This window comes from Papaver somniferum, chromosome 3 (genome assembly GCF_003573695.1).
Source record: "Papaver somniferum cultivar HN1 chromosome 3, ASM357369v1, whole genome shotgun sequence".
In the NCBI taxonomy this organism is placed as follows: Eukaryota; Viridiplantae; Streptophyta; class Magnoliopsida; order Ranunculales; family Papaveraceae; genus Papaver; species Papaver somniferum.
The window spans coordinates 10,826,368-10,840,299 of record NC_039360.1 but is presented as its reverse complement, the minus strand read 5'-3'; the positions used below and the strand labels follow the sequence as shown (position 1 = coordinate 10,840,299).

General features: G+C 37.3%; 1 pseudogene; it reads right to left on the bottom strand.

Moving 5' to 3' along the window:
* Positions 1–6,345: 6,345 nt before the first annotated feature.
* LOC113359005 lies at positions 6,346–12,229 on the bottom strand (annotated as a pseudogene).
* Between the last annotated feature and the right edge of the window lie 1,703 nt (positions 12,230–13,932).

The following is a 13,932-nucleotide window of genomic DNA, read 5'->3' as shown; positions in this document are numbered from 1 at the left end:
GGCCCTATGTGTAACTTCTGTTTACATAATCACTTGTTCATTTGTAACTTTTTATTAAAAATGTGAGTTTGACATTCCAAATGGTTTTTGCAGGCCTCTTACTTGAACGATTACGGAGAATTCAAGAGATTTTGGATTCTAAAGCTTGCGAAGGAGTATGTCAAGTACAAGAACGATGCAGTCAGACTTTTCGCCCCAATGTGCAACAACAACACACACTTCACACTATTGGAGTATGACTTGAGGAGCTCTAATGCTTGGTCCTACATGAACTCGTCAAACGTTAAGGAACTCAAGGGTGAACACCTTGTTCAAACCAAGAAATATGCATTTGCAATTACTACAGAACTGAGACTCTTGTTTCCTTATGCTCTTGGGATGAATGAAAATTCCAAGAATCTCCCTTCGCCACCACAAGGTTCATTTCCTTACTGTCTTCCATGTGTATGCACTTACATGAAGATAAATATGAAGAATAAACCATTTGACAAAAAATTAAGCTCAAGTATGATGCTATGGTGGACTGACAAGCTGAACCGCATGAGAGGAAGCATGATATACAAGATTCTTTCGGATCCATCCAGAGATGTGTAAAGCAGTCAATAGGATTAGAAAAAACTTTATACTCGTAAATATGTTGTTAGCCACAAGCAGATGTTAGACTTGGAAAATATGTTGTTAGAAACTTTTAAATTTCATCAGTTAGTAGATTTTAGCAGTTCTTGGTTTTGAAAATATTTTTGGATTGAAATTCTTTGAATTAAAAACTTTTTATCTTGTTAGATTTTCTACTGCTGTGTGTACAGGTTTCAGAAAGTATGCAACAGGTTAAGTAACTACACATCTTAACTTGATGCAGAAGGTGTAACCAGAGTTTACATATGCATTTATCATGTGTAACCTAATATTACACATGCATTCACAGCAGTGTAACTTCTGGTTACACATCCATATATTTGAGTGAAAACTGAAGTTACACAAGCCATTGATCGGACTTGCCCAATAAATCAAAATAAAATGAAGTTACACCAGCATTTATCATGTGTAAGCTAATGTTACACATGCATTCACAGCAGTGTAACTTCTGGTTACACATCCATATTTGAGTGTAAACTAAAGTTACACAAGCTTTTTGACCACTGATTAGACGTACATAAATAAATCAAAAATAGAGTAAAATGTATTTCAACTGTAAACTGACAAAATATAAAATCTGAATAAAAGATCCTTGCACATAATCAACGTTGCAGAAAAATAAAAACGTTTGGTCCGTGAGAACCGAAATGAAGAAAACTAAAAAACATATAATCCAAGACAAATAAGAATTCACACATCAAATCATTACTTGCAGAAATGAACTTTGGTAGGCTAAAGCTAGTGGGGTGTGAACTTCCGAGGATTCCTGCAACCTGCCTTGTTGTGACCTGTTTCCTTGCAATTGCTGCAACGGACTTTCCTCTTCACCTTCTTCTCACCTTTACTTATAATCCTTTTCCCTGGTGGTCTACCTGGTTGCTTCTTCACGGTAGGCGGGTTGACAATGTCGTCTGGATGATATTCAACAGGCATGTTGTAGTTGGGAATCGGCTGGATGGCATGCATATAAGTCTTCCTAAAATAGTCGCTTGTAATATGCGGTGAAATGAAATCAATAGCCTCATGTTTAATCTTGTGTATGGCTGCAAGAGCATGAGCACAAGGAAAACCATATACGTGCCACCTGGAAGAAAACAAAAATCAGTTAGTTGCACATACAAATCATAAAACACTCAAAATTAGCTAGTTACAGGTGCATATATAGGATGTGTATCTTTAAGTTACACTTGCAAAATAGATGTGTAACTACTATTTAGACATGCATAGATCTAATGTAACTGGAAGATACACATTCTAAAAAAAAATGAACATACAAAGAGAAGAAAAAGCATAAGAAACCAAACCTTTGACGGGTGCAAGTCTGGTGTTCGAGGTCCACCATGTGAGACCTTTCGCTAAAAACTTCAAACATGGTAGGACTAGCAACCAATACTTCCCAAGCCAAACCTTCATCTTGAAGAGCCACAAGCTTTTCTTCATACTCAGGGGTTAACGGAGTCATCATATTAGCACCAATTTCACGACGCTCCGCCATCAAACACATTATTTTCCTCCTAATCTGAAAAAGCAGAAAAAAACTCATGAATACATAAAGTGACAAACACATGAAATAAAAAGACAACAAAACAGCAAAACACACACACACTCAATTAACCTGATCAAGAAGAGCAGATGCATGCATCTTCTTGTGAACCAGAACCCAGCTATTGACTGATTCTGCTAGAGTACTAGATGTTCGTCCATACCGAAAACCTTTGAAATAGGCATTTGCATATGCTTCAGGTGGGATTGTCTCGATGTAATCAGCCACCCAATTGCAGTTCAAGTCTCTAATCTTCTATATGGATTTCGCATGGTTTTCAGGTGAAAGTGCGTATGTCGCCTCTCGGAAATGGTCCATCACAAGCGATTACCTAGGATCTGTTGCAGTGATGGGTATATTTTTCGTCAAATCATAGTAGCAGAAGTTGTGGAACCCATCTGGATAAACAAGTGGAACACCCTGCAAGAGTCCTTCATGGCGATACGAAAGGAAGGTGATTGGCCTCCCATCACCAACAACTTCAGTCAAATTCCTTAAAAACCACTCCCAGTTGTTGATCGTCTCATAATCGACTAGTGAAAAAGCAAGGGGGGAAAATCCTACAAAAAAAAATTGTGCAGAATCGAAAGAATAATAAGTTTCACACAAACAGAAAAAATGTGTAAATACAAGTTACACATGCTAAAACAAATATGTAACTTAAGGTTACAGATGCTATTTTCTTAATTACACACTGAGTAAAGTAATGTGTAACTGAGAGTTTCACATGTGTAACTCTCAGTTATTTGTCAACTGAAGTTGTTCAAAAAAAAAAAAACATAAAAAAACATACCTTTACCACCATTGATCCCAGTAGCTGTCATCAAGCAACCTTTGAATGTACCAGTAAGGAAAGTAGTATCCAAGTATACCATTGGACGACAAAACCGGTACCCCTTGATGCATGCAGCAAATACGATGAGAATCCGTTGGAACTGTTTATTTTCACGTTCAAACTTTATCACACTACCAGGGTTGGTTTCCCTTATAGCATCAATATACCATACCAAGTGCGAGTAGGACTTGACATCGTCGCCATAAATCGTCTCATAAACCTTTTCCCTAGCATTATATGCCTAATGGTACTCCATGTTAATCCCATAGTTGGTCTGGAAATCAGCAGCAATTTGCTTGGGCTTCTTGTGAGGATTTTTGCGAACTTCTTCCTCAATCAAACTAGACGAGAAGCTGGTGGAGTAAGTTTGGTTCAAGTTGCACCCACCAGCACCACAAATGTGCTCAGGGTTATAAGACCTGACCTGAAGAGGTTCATACAAAATATAAACAATTCAACCAAAACACAATATGGTGCAAAACACATCATGTGTAAACCAAAGTTACACATACTGTAACAAAACATAACATATACTAAGCATTAGGTGACAGAACACGGAAACCCTACCTGAAACATTTCGTTCCTTTCATCGATAGAAGCTGCATGGAATTTCCAGCCGCATTTTTCATCTTCACACTTAGCCGTGAACCTAGAACGCTCATTGTGAGTTACAATCATTTGGAAACCAGTGCGAAGACGATACTTGGTGAAAGCAACCCTGACTTGCGTAACTCCTTCAACAAACACATGACCAATTTCACCAAGAACCTTGGTCCAACCATCCGATAACAAAGGTTTCGCAGGCTTGCTTTTGTCTTCCAAATACATTGCAACAGTAAGATTGTTTTTGGACGAAGACGTACTACTAGACCCATTAGAAATAGAAGAATCTGCCCTAGAGCTGGAGGAAGAGGCCACACGAGGAACATTTTGCAAGAAAATATCAACACTGGTCTTCTGTTTACTATTTGTGATGGATATAAGAGCTTGCAACGAAAAATCACAGTCAAGCGGAAAATCTTTCCCACTTTCTCGGAAGAAGAAAGTAATACCAAGTGGAGTAAACTGCTTCCATTCCCTGCAAACTTGTTCCTTAAACTCTTCAAGTTTGATATCAGTATTAACACGCAGGTAATAAAATCTGAAGAGTAGCGAACAACAGCAATGCAACTAACAGGATCCGTGACAACCTGAAAAATATAAAATACACAATAATAATATCAAAAATTTAAAACAAACGCAATTCACTCGGGGGCGTTGCCCCCTCGTGAGAAGTATATTCTATGCGGCAAGCTAAATATGAGTAAAAGATACAGATGATACAACTATTTACACATAAATCTGTTATAGGACATATATATGTAACTTCAACTTACACATGCTTAAAATACAACAGGATATATATGTGTAAACTAAAATTACACATGCTACAACTAAAAAACATTTGCTTCTTCCTCATACATGCTTAAAATACAAACAGGATATATATGTGTAAACTAAAATTACACATGCTGCAACTAAAAAACACCTGCACCTTCCTTACACATGCTTAAAAATACAACATGATATACATGTGTAACCTAAAGTTATACATACTATAACAAAAAAACATCATGTCTAACAAATCAAATTGAAGTTGTTCTACTGAAACAAAATTGTTTCTTCATACTCCTCTCAGTATCAACAAAAATTAACAGATCGGACATGCAAGAAGAACAAATAATTCAACAAAAAAAATTGAAAACAGATCTGAAATCAAAAACAAAATAAAATTCTTACCTAGATTTATTGTTTTCTTACTTCTGAAACAATGTTCTTACTATTCCTCTTCTCGGTATCAACCAAACCTGTGTAAGCATCAACAAAAACATACTCAGTATCAAAACCAAATAAAAAAAGTGAAAAAACTAGATCACAATTCCCTTGTAACAATCAAAATCAATTGAATTGAAAACTAGATCGAAATCACAATTCGTACCTACGTTGATTGCTCTATTCCAAATTTTCTTCTTCTTCTTCTCAGACTCAATAAAATTGAAACAAAAAAAAAATCCAAAAATCAGTAGAAGATAGAAATCAAACAATCAATCAGAAAAAGTAATGAATCAAACCTATTCGATACAAACAGAAGATAAAATTGATACAAACCTATTTGTTGTTCTTCAATGCATCGTCTCAAACTCGTCAGATCTAAAATCCACTGAATAACATCAATAAATTGAGAAAAAGCAACAATGAATCCTTGTTCTTCGTCTCCTCTTCAACACAGCAACAGACTAACGAACTCTTGTTCTTCAATGCAACAATTTCGTGTGAAGAAAAAACCTAATTCTGTTTCTGAAGAAAAAATCAATGAGAGCAGAGAGAATAGAGAGCTCAAAACTAATTTGATTTGATTTTCTGTTTCTGTTACCGTATAAAACAGCTTTAAATACTGGAGGGTAATTATGGTATTTTCACTTTTATTAAAAATCCTGATGACGTCAGCAATCCGGGAAAATTCAAAATCAGGCCCCAAAAAAAAAGTTCTGGGCCTAGAAATATCAAAAATGGAAAGTGTGGAGTTGATAGTGGAGGATCCATTTAGTGGGGCTTGTATATGTTGAACCCATATAGTAGAGGTTCTAGAGTTAGAATATATAACCTCAATTGATAATCATGATTTGGGAAAATAACATTGTTTTATAGAAAGGGTGAAAAGTTTGGTTTATTTTTTTTTTCTTTTTTTGAGGAAAAGTGAAGAATTAAGGTTTATAATAGGATGATTTGTAAGAATAATGAGAAAACGATTATAAAAGGGTGATTTGTAATTCAAATATAATTTAGCTTGGATCAAAATAAAAAAAAATAGGATTCATATTTTAATTTTGGGGAAGAAATATGATAATAAGTTAAAAGATTAAGACTCGTTTGGTAATTTTGATTTTTCGTTTTAACTTAAATTTTTTGTGCTATGCGTTAATAAAAGTATGGGCACATTTAAATGAGTCCCGCATTACTCAATAGCCTCTTGAAAGGCTCGGATTCCTATTGAATGGCAATCATCCTTTTTTTTTCTTTTGATACATAGAATGGTGATCCCCAACCTCCCCTGGGAGGAAGCTTGAGAACAATCAGATCAAAGGCAGTCCTCCTTAGCTTTCACTTTGATCGGTACTTTGATCAAAGGCAGTCCTCCTTGATTGTGATTGTAATCTCCATTACAACCCAAGCCAGCTATTTTATCACCTAAGAATTTCCAAGAATCAATTTTATTAGGGTTGTAAGAACTGCCACCATAGAAAGCAGTTAACAACCAGGGGAAGTCTTGCTCTTGTGAAGTATTAAACTCTTAACAATAAATTCACCTTTGCTTAACAATAAACTTAACAATCCGCCAGCATCATAAAACATAAGTAAAGTTGCATACTAGACTTATCGATAAATTCACCTAGGCCTCGCAGGATGATAGTATAGTTCATACAGCATCCATGGAAGTCTTACCTGCACTTCCACATTTAAATCAAGGCCTAGAAAGATTGAAGTAGCAGATTCTTAATAAATCAGAAAGCTAAATACGCTGTGAAAACCATCTATGGAGACGCTTGGAAACTTGCTTTTCACCTTCAGTCTTGTACAGAATATGCTGTGAAAACTTTGACCTATATTGTTCAATCAATACGTCAAGCTTGTCAACCACTTCATCTCCCCCAATCTTGGACCTTTTCTTTGTTTTATTTGGAAATTTCCTTTCCCTTTGCTGCTCTAAATTGACTTCACCCTGAAACTTCCTCCTTCTTTGAACCTTCTGATCATCCTCCTTTGACATCAGCTCCAGTGCACCTGCTGATTTACTATCCAACCGGGATGATTTTTTCTTTTCAGGTTTCTCTGTTGACCCATTAACTCCATCTTTTGCAGCAAACTTAGTTGTTCTTTCTCTTGCAGTGGTAGCCTTGAACTCTTTGTCTGCAGGACTTCCTCCGGATTTGCGCCTCCCTGATTTGTTTGTGTCAGGGTTATTGTGGGTAGTATCTGCACTTTGTGATGTAGTGGGTCGTGGCAAGACTTCTCTGCCGGCACGGGCATAATATTCTAGGTTCTTCTGGCGTCATTTCAGTAATTGAATATTATCAAGGGCAAACTCAACGATAGGGCGACGCTCAGGGCCAAAAGTTTCTGCAGATGACAAGAGGCATGTGAAATTAAAACGTTACTAAAAGAAGACTTGTATTTCAAAATGGTCCGCACGCCTAATTATTTCATCTTATTGATATTCAGAGAGGATGTTCTACTTCTAGTCATCATTTCGATCATCTCACATACAAATCAACGTGTTCTAATATTTCAACCGAAAAATCTAAAAAACTCATCCCCTGATCCTATTACAATTGGCTTCTAACTCCAAGAAAAAAGATTTTTAACATTTCTCTTAACTGTTAGGTATGTGCTACACTATCAGGAATACTTACCAGGATTATTATTAAGAACTCTCAAGGCCACAAGTGCATGCTGATGTTCCCTGAACTGAATGAAAGCTACTCGACGCGAATAGTTCTTGGTCGCCTTTGCATCCTTGGTTTCATTTAAGAATTTTATCTGCATAATTAGCGTTGTAAGTCGGTAAAATTTTGACTTTCAAATATTACAATATAGCAGTTATTAATTAATGTTAAAACTACTAGGCAAGATTTATTCCAGTTTCGGCAGCCCCGATTCTCTAAATATAGATAAGGAGTGTATAACAGTTGCAAAAATGTTCTCCATAGTGTACCTGTTAGATGACAGGAGTTTGTTTTGTAGCTCTAGAAAGAACTGCATCTATAAAAATCTTTTCAAGCTGTTTCTGAGAGATTGCCATTGGCAAATTGTATACAATGAGTCTAGTTCTTGAAACATGAAAGTTGGGAGATCGAAGCTTAACATTCTTCTTCTTCTCCAACCTGAAAAATAACATGTTACACAAGTCCGGAAACTAAAACCCCAGGTGAAATTTTAACAACACAGTTGCAAGTGAATTTGCCACAAACATTGCTTACACTTGACGTTTGAACATATCATGCGATGAAACACCTTCAGCAGCAGGCGAGCCCTCGAGAATAACGCCTTCCTGGTGACAATCATGGAAGGGGTTATAGAATAAGTAACTTTGTAATGAAATTTAACTTGCCATCTAAGACAACGCAACAGTGGATGAATACCTTTGCAAGGTAAAGGTTGCGTTGGTCAACATGTTCACATTTTGCCTTATCAATTTCCTTATCACAAGCTGACTTGTTGTCACGGGCCTTATACACAGTTAGTTGTCTGCCTTTCAGAAGAAATTCTGAATCACCAGTAGCCTGTGCAGCTGCGACCGCGGCATCAGCCTCGGAAGACGTACTGAACTTGAGAAAACCAGTTCCTGTTGGTCGCCTACCCATAGCACAAGAAAAATCATGAACAACCTGAAAGGATACAACGCACTCAAGGGTATAGCAGAAAAGTAATATGCATACCTGGTGACTTTGTGAACTACAGGTAAAAATGACTGCACTTGCCCAAACTCAGAGAACCAATGCTTAACCTCTTCATTATCAGTATCAAATGGGAGGTTGATATGAAAACAGTTCTCTGCAAACCGCGCTGTTCTTGCATCTTTGCATGCTCTGTAAGTTCAGTCTTGCCAGGCCATTTAGGTTTTCTCTTAACTGTAGCCTTTTCCGTCGTAGTAGTTAACTCATTACTAGGAGGTAATGCTGAATCTTCACCATTAGAAATCAAGTCTCCTTTTCCAGTGGATGTCATAACTTTGTTAAGAACTTTCATAGCAATGTCAATTTCCTTCTCAGAATCAACCGCTGCAGCAGGAACACTACCATCGACATCTTCCATATCGTCACTACTGATTTCGTCCTCCTCTTCGCTATGTCGAAGTCCTGGAAAATCAAACTTTTTATTCTTTTTTATTCAAATCTAATTGAAGAAATAACAAGGAAGTTGTGGGGGCAAAGTGTCGACTCAAAGCATAATCACAGATCAGAGATTGTATTAATACAAAATATACCATCTTTATATGAATCAACTGCAGTAGCACCAGGGGTGTATATTTCCTTCGGAATAGCCCAATCAAACAGCGATCGGCCTTCCTCCAAAATTTTGCCCATTAATTTTACGGATTGCCTGACAAAGCAATTACACGATTTCTTGTAAGTACAAGTACGATTATAATAAGATATGTTACAAAAATGAGTCAGAAATCATACACTTTCGGCATCCTGCTTGCATGTGAAGGTAACAAATGCAAATCCCTTGGACGGTCTGTACAAAACAACAAACTAAATGTAAATTCCAGAGATGATACAAAATAAAACTTAACAAATGTTACATGGGGCTTTGCATATACCCAGTCTCAGGTGCCTGTGGAATCAAAACTTTCCATACAAAACCTGCTGATGAGAAAAGTTCTTTAATCTCATTGAATTTTGCCTACAGAAAAATAGTTTAAGGCATATTCGAGTTATGAAGCTGCTGCTGCCAAGAAACATGCGAGGGGAAAAACAAAAAGTACGCTATTGTTGCAGAGATAACCTTATAAGAAATATTTCTAACAATAAGCTTCCATTTCGCAGTCTTGGAACCCTGCAAAAAGAATTACCACTGAAATTAATTGGGTTATTTAAACCTGACTCATTTGAGCTTAAAAAGATATTTCACAGGAGACAAATTATCAGAAAGTTCTGATCAAACGACTACTAGTATGCTCATCACTTTACGATTGTATGCTCATCACTTTACTAAAGAAAGCAAGCACCGAGAATTTTTTCCTCATTAGTTCACTAAAACACCAGGTCAGAGAAAGAAGGGACTTCCCATTGGATCTATAAATTCCAGGTTAAATAAATACAGCACCATATGATCAGAAGAGCACTTAGACACTACCCATGGGAAGCTACATAGAGATCTGATCTATCTTATACTGAACATAGTAGATGCATTATCAACCTCGTAATATGCCCAAAAACCATAACATGGCTGCAAAATAGTGATAAACACAACAAACATAGATCATCTAGAGCATGAAGAAGAAAGTCAAGTACTCAAAATGTTTTCTGAAGAACCTACAAATTCAGCATTCAGAAACATGACATCCTGGTATATATTAAGAAACATGTTGACAGTTCAAAATAGGTACCCCGTGCTAAAGAATGTTATACCTCGCCACCCAACTGGCGTGCCCAAACAGATGCACCCTTTATCTCTTGTTGATGCAACTTAGAAACCGCAACATGAGCTGATTTAACACCCCTGTAAATTACAGCTGCAGCATCCATCGTGCATCCATCTCGAGTGAGCGCTTGAGTCATAAAACATACATATCGCTTAAAATCAGATAACGGCGAACAATAATGTGAAATTTGTGCTGAGCACCTTTTCCATCTATGATTTGAGCAGCTTAGTGGACTGAAAAGATTTACCCACGTGACAATGAACTTGGTTTAGAAACAGACAGCAAAACGAGTAAGCTACAGGATAATGAATACTGACCATGATGTTCAAGCTTTTGTTCTGGGAGAGGATACATTACAGAACACACGTTACCAACCTCTTTGGCACGGGAAATAACTTCCTCAGCAATATCAGCATTCGTAAGTCCACCAAATATAACTGTTCTAGCAACCCTTCATAAAAGCAAAAGTAGCACGAGGAGTAGCATGATAAGTACTAAATCTTGGACTGACTATCACAAGAGATGACAAACAAAGTCTAATTCATTACAAATTCAAACCGACTGATTAGTTGCCAAATAACTGGATGACTGACTCAATGGCTCCAAAGTCCCAAGTAAACAAATTTCAGGATTAGAGTTTCTTCCATAAAACAGTAAAGGCATCATGGAAAGCAAATAAATACCTCTGTTTTTCTGATGATGACTCCCCTTTAGTCGCAACAATATTGGGAGGAACCTCTCCTGATGACTTCCCGTTCTTACAAAGAGATTTGGGAGATACAAGAGCTTCAATGGTTCCCTGCACCTCCTTGGAAGACTGCTCTTTATCAGCAAGAGATGTAACAAGAGCTTTACCGGTTCTGTTCACCTCCTCTGAAGGATTTTAAGAGAACACCAATACCGCCAGAAAATATTAGAAACCAAGATAATAATAACGCAAACAAAAGGTGAAGGGAGTGAAAATCTCTGCGTGTAAACCTATTTCATGTGAATCTGAAATCTTTTCGTCTTTGACATCTTTAATGGTAATCTCTTCCTTGTCATCTTTTCTCTTAGAGACATCTGCATTAACTACAAGGCAACACAAACACTAAGAGTGTGAGAAGAAGTCCAGAATTTTATTTTGCATGTCAATGTATGAATATGTTAGCAACTAGTAATACAAGAAGGTAAAACCTCGATCTGTCTTCAACCGCCTCTGTCCGCGGGGTGCACGATACTTGGCAAGTTTTACTGCAATTTTCTTACCACCAAGAGATGTTCCGTTTTTCAGCTCAGCGGCAAGGTTGGCATCTCCAGTAGCAACACTGGAAATGGAAAACAGATAATTCAAATAAGGAACATAAAACTTCATTACTGTATACTAAAAGAAGCTACTTTTTGAAGAAGAAAAAAAAAAACCCATCACTAGAAAATCAGGTGCAGCTACAAAATATGAATTAAGATGAAGAAACAAAATCTTACAATCGAACGTATCCAATCCCAGAATGAACACCTGAAAAACACAGTTTCGGAACAATTTAAGTAAGAAGACATATAAAGGATTTGAAATAGTAAATAGTGAAGGTGGTTAAACATACCTTTATGCCTAACCACGAAGGAATGCTTGACAGGACCAACTTCACTGAATGTTTCTTCAAACTGTATGAATTTCACAATTAGGTTTATTATAAAGTCTAAATTGTTGAAACATCTTAATCAATTAATCAACTATATAGAGACCAAATCAGTTCAATAATCTACCTGGGCGTCAGTAATAGAGTCAGTTAAGCCGCTAACAAAGATTGTCGAAGGTGAGTGTTCACCATTTCCTTCTCGTTTCCCTCCATCAGCACCACCTTCTTTCATCCTTTTTTTTTCCCATCTCTTTCTACTATGATGAAAGAATAAATTAATCTATGAAACAATAAATTAATCTCTTTTTACTATGAAAGAATAAGTTAAAGTTTCTGCATCAAACAGATTTTAACCCGTAAAAGGAGGAGGAGAAATTGCTAGCGAGTATTTGGGAAGGAAGAGAGGAGATGGGAGGAGGCGTCTATATGTCGTCATGATAGGAAGAAACCCTAGATAAATTGATTTTCTGTTTCGGTTCTAGGGTATCACCGAACAGGAACCGGAGTAAATCGGTTCTGAAAATTGATTAAACCAGAGAACTATTGGGCCACGATTTCGAGCCCCAAACCCTTTGAAGAGTAACCTGTTTTCGGGCATACCTAAAAAATTACGGGCGTACAAAACAATAGTCTCATCATCTAGGGTGATCTAAGAAAGAGAATGAGTCCTAACAAAGCTACCAACCTTCTTGTGCTTCCAGAAAAGTAAGGAAAGCCAGGTGCTGGTGTTGAGTTAAACAAACAAACGGGAGGGAGTCAGATAATAAGAAACTAAAACAAAGACTTTTCAGAAAAACCCGAAAAGATATATCAGGATAAAGAGTTTGTAACTCACTTGCTTGTTAAAGGTAGCGCTAGCTAAGGTGAACTTGAGCTATGGACTTAGGAAAGAAGGCATCTAGTTGCTTAGCGGAGCTCGTTCTATGTACAAGCTTGAGTTAGGCATCGATTGAAGAGCAAAGAATAAGTCCAGACTGTTGCCCGGAGGACAAGCTGGAGAAGAAGTTCACCATAATAGGATAAGCTAGAGTTGTACGAGCAGGCGTATCCTGTCAAAGAAGTCGTAGTTGATCTTGTTTGAATTGGTCAGCAAAAAGCACTTCGGTCAGATCCGGTCAACGCTTCAAGGAAAGGAATAGCTAGTAGTTCCCATTAGCAGCCAGGTCTTACCAACTTTATCGATGAGTCGGATGAAGATAAATCCAAGTAAAAGGCAGGGATTAGTTACTGGCTTTAGCTGCCAGTGCAGCACTCATTCACGTTTTCCCTAGGTTAGTCATATCATCCCTTTGGTCAGCTAAAGTACTTCAAGAGAACTCTTTTTTAGAAACAAAGGACCCAAGTGTCAAAGAAGGAAATGGAGGGCTCGCTTTTATATGTTTGTAGACACTGTGTTTGCTTTGAGGCTTGTTATGCTCGTGATTAATGCTTTCAAGCTCAGTCTTTGCCGCTTGTACACCCCGATCCTACTAAAAAGGTGGATAGATTTTATTCCTCATTTCGCTTAAGTACCACGGCTTTTACATATCATACTATTGAGACTCAGGGCAATCTAACCCATAATGTGAAGCACTTCAGACTTACTCCTTGCCTATGTTATATCCTATACTGCTTTTAATGCTCTCAGTTTAAGAAGGAATACCTAAAAATGTTAACTTCTATACTTCAGGAGAGGCTTTAGTTCACTTAGTCGTAGTCCTTGCATACTTTGCTAGAAACTACCTTGCTCTTGACCTTGAAGCTCTTGACAATCCAGGTTTGGCCTTTTTGAGAGATCTAAGGGTTTCCGTTCTCTTTGACCTTTATAAATGGTTCAACGTGCCTTGGAGGAACATATAATGCTAGCCTTCATACTTTAAGATACTATACTAATTTTGCTTGAGACACCTTTCTATAAACTTTGGTTCTTTCCTTTGATTAGCTAATACCTTTAATGGAGGTCCACGCCTGATTAATTAAGGGATTCTTAAAAGTAGTGTCCATACACGTAGTCGTCGGATGAGTTCTATCTACCTTATGAAGAGATGACAGCTTAAGAAGAAAGAAAGGAATATACGCGTTCTTCTGGATTATATGAACGACATGAAAGCTATTCTTTAAGACTTTAGGAAAC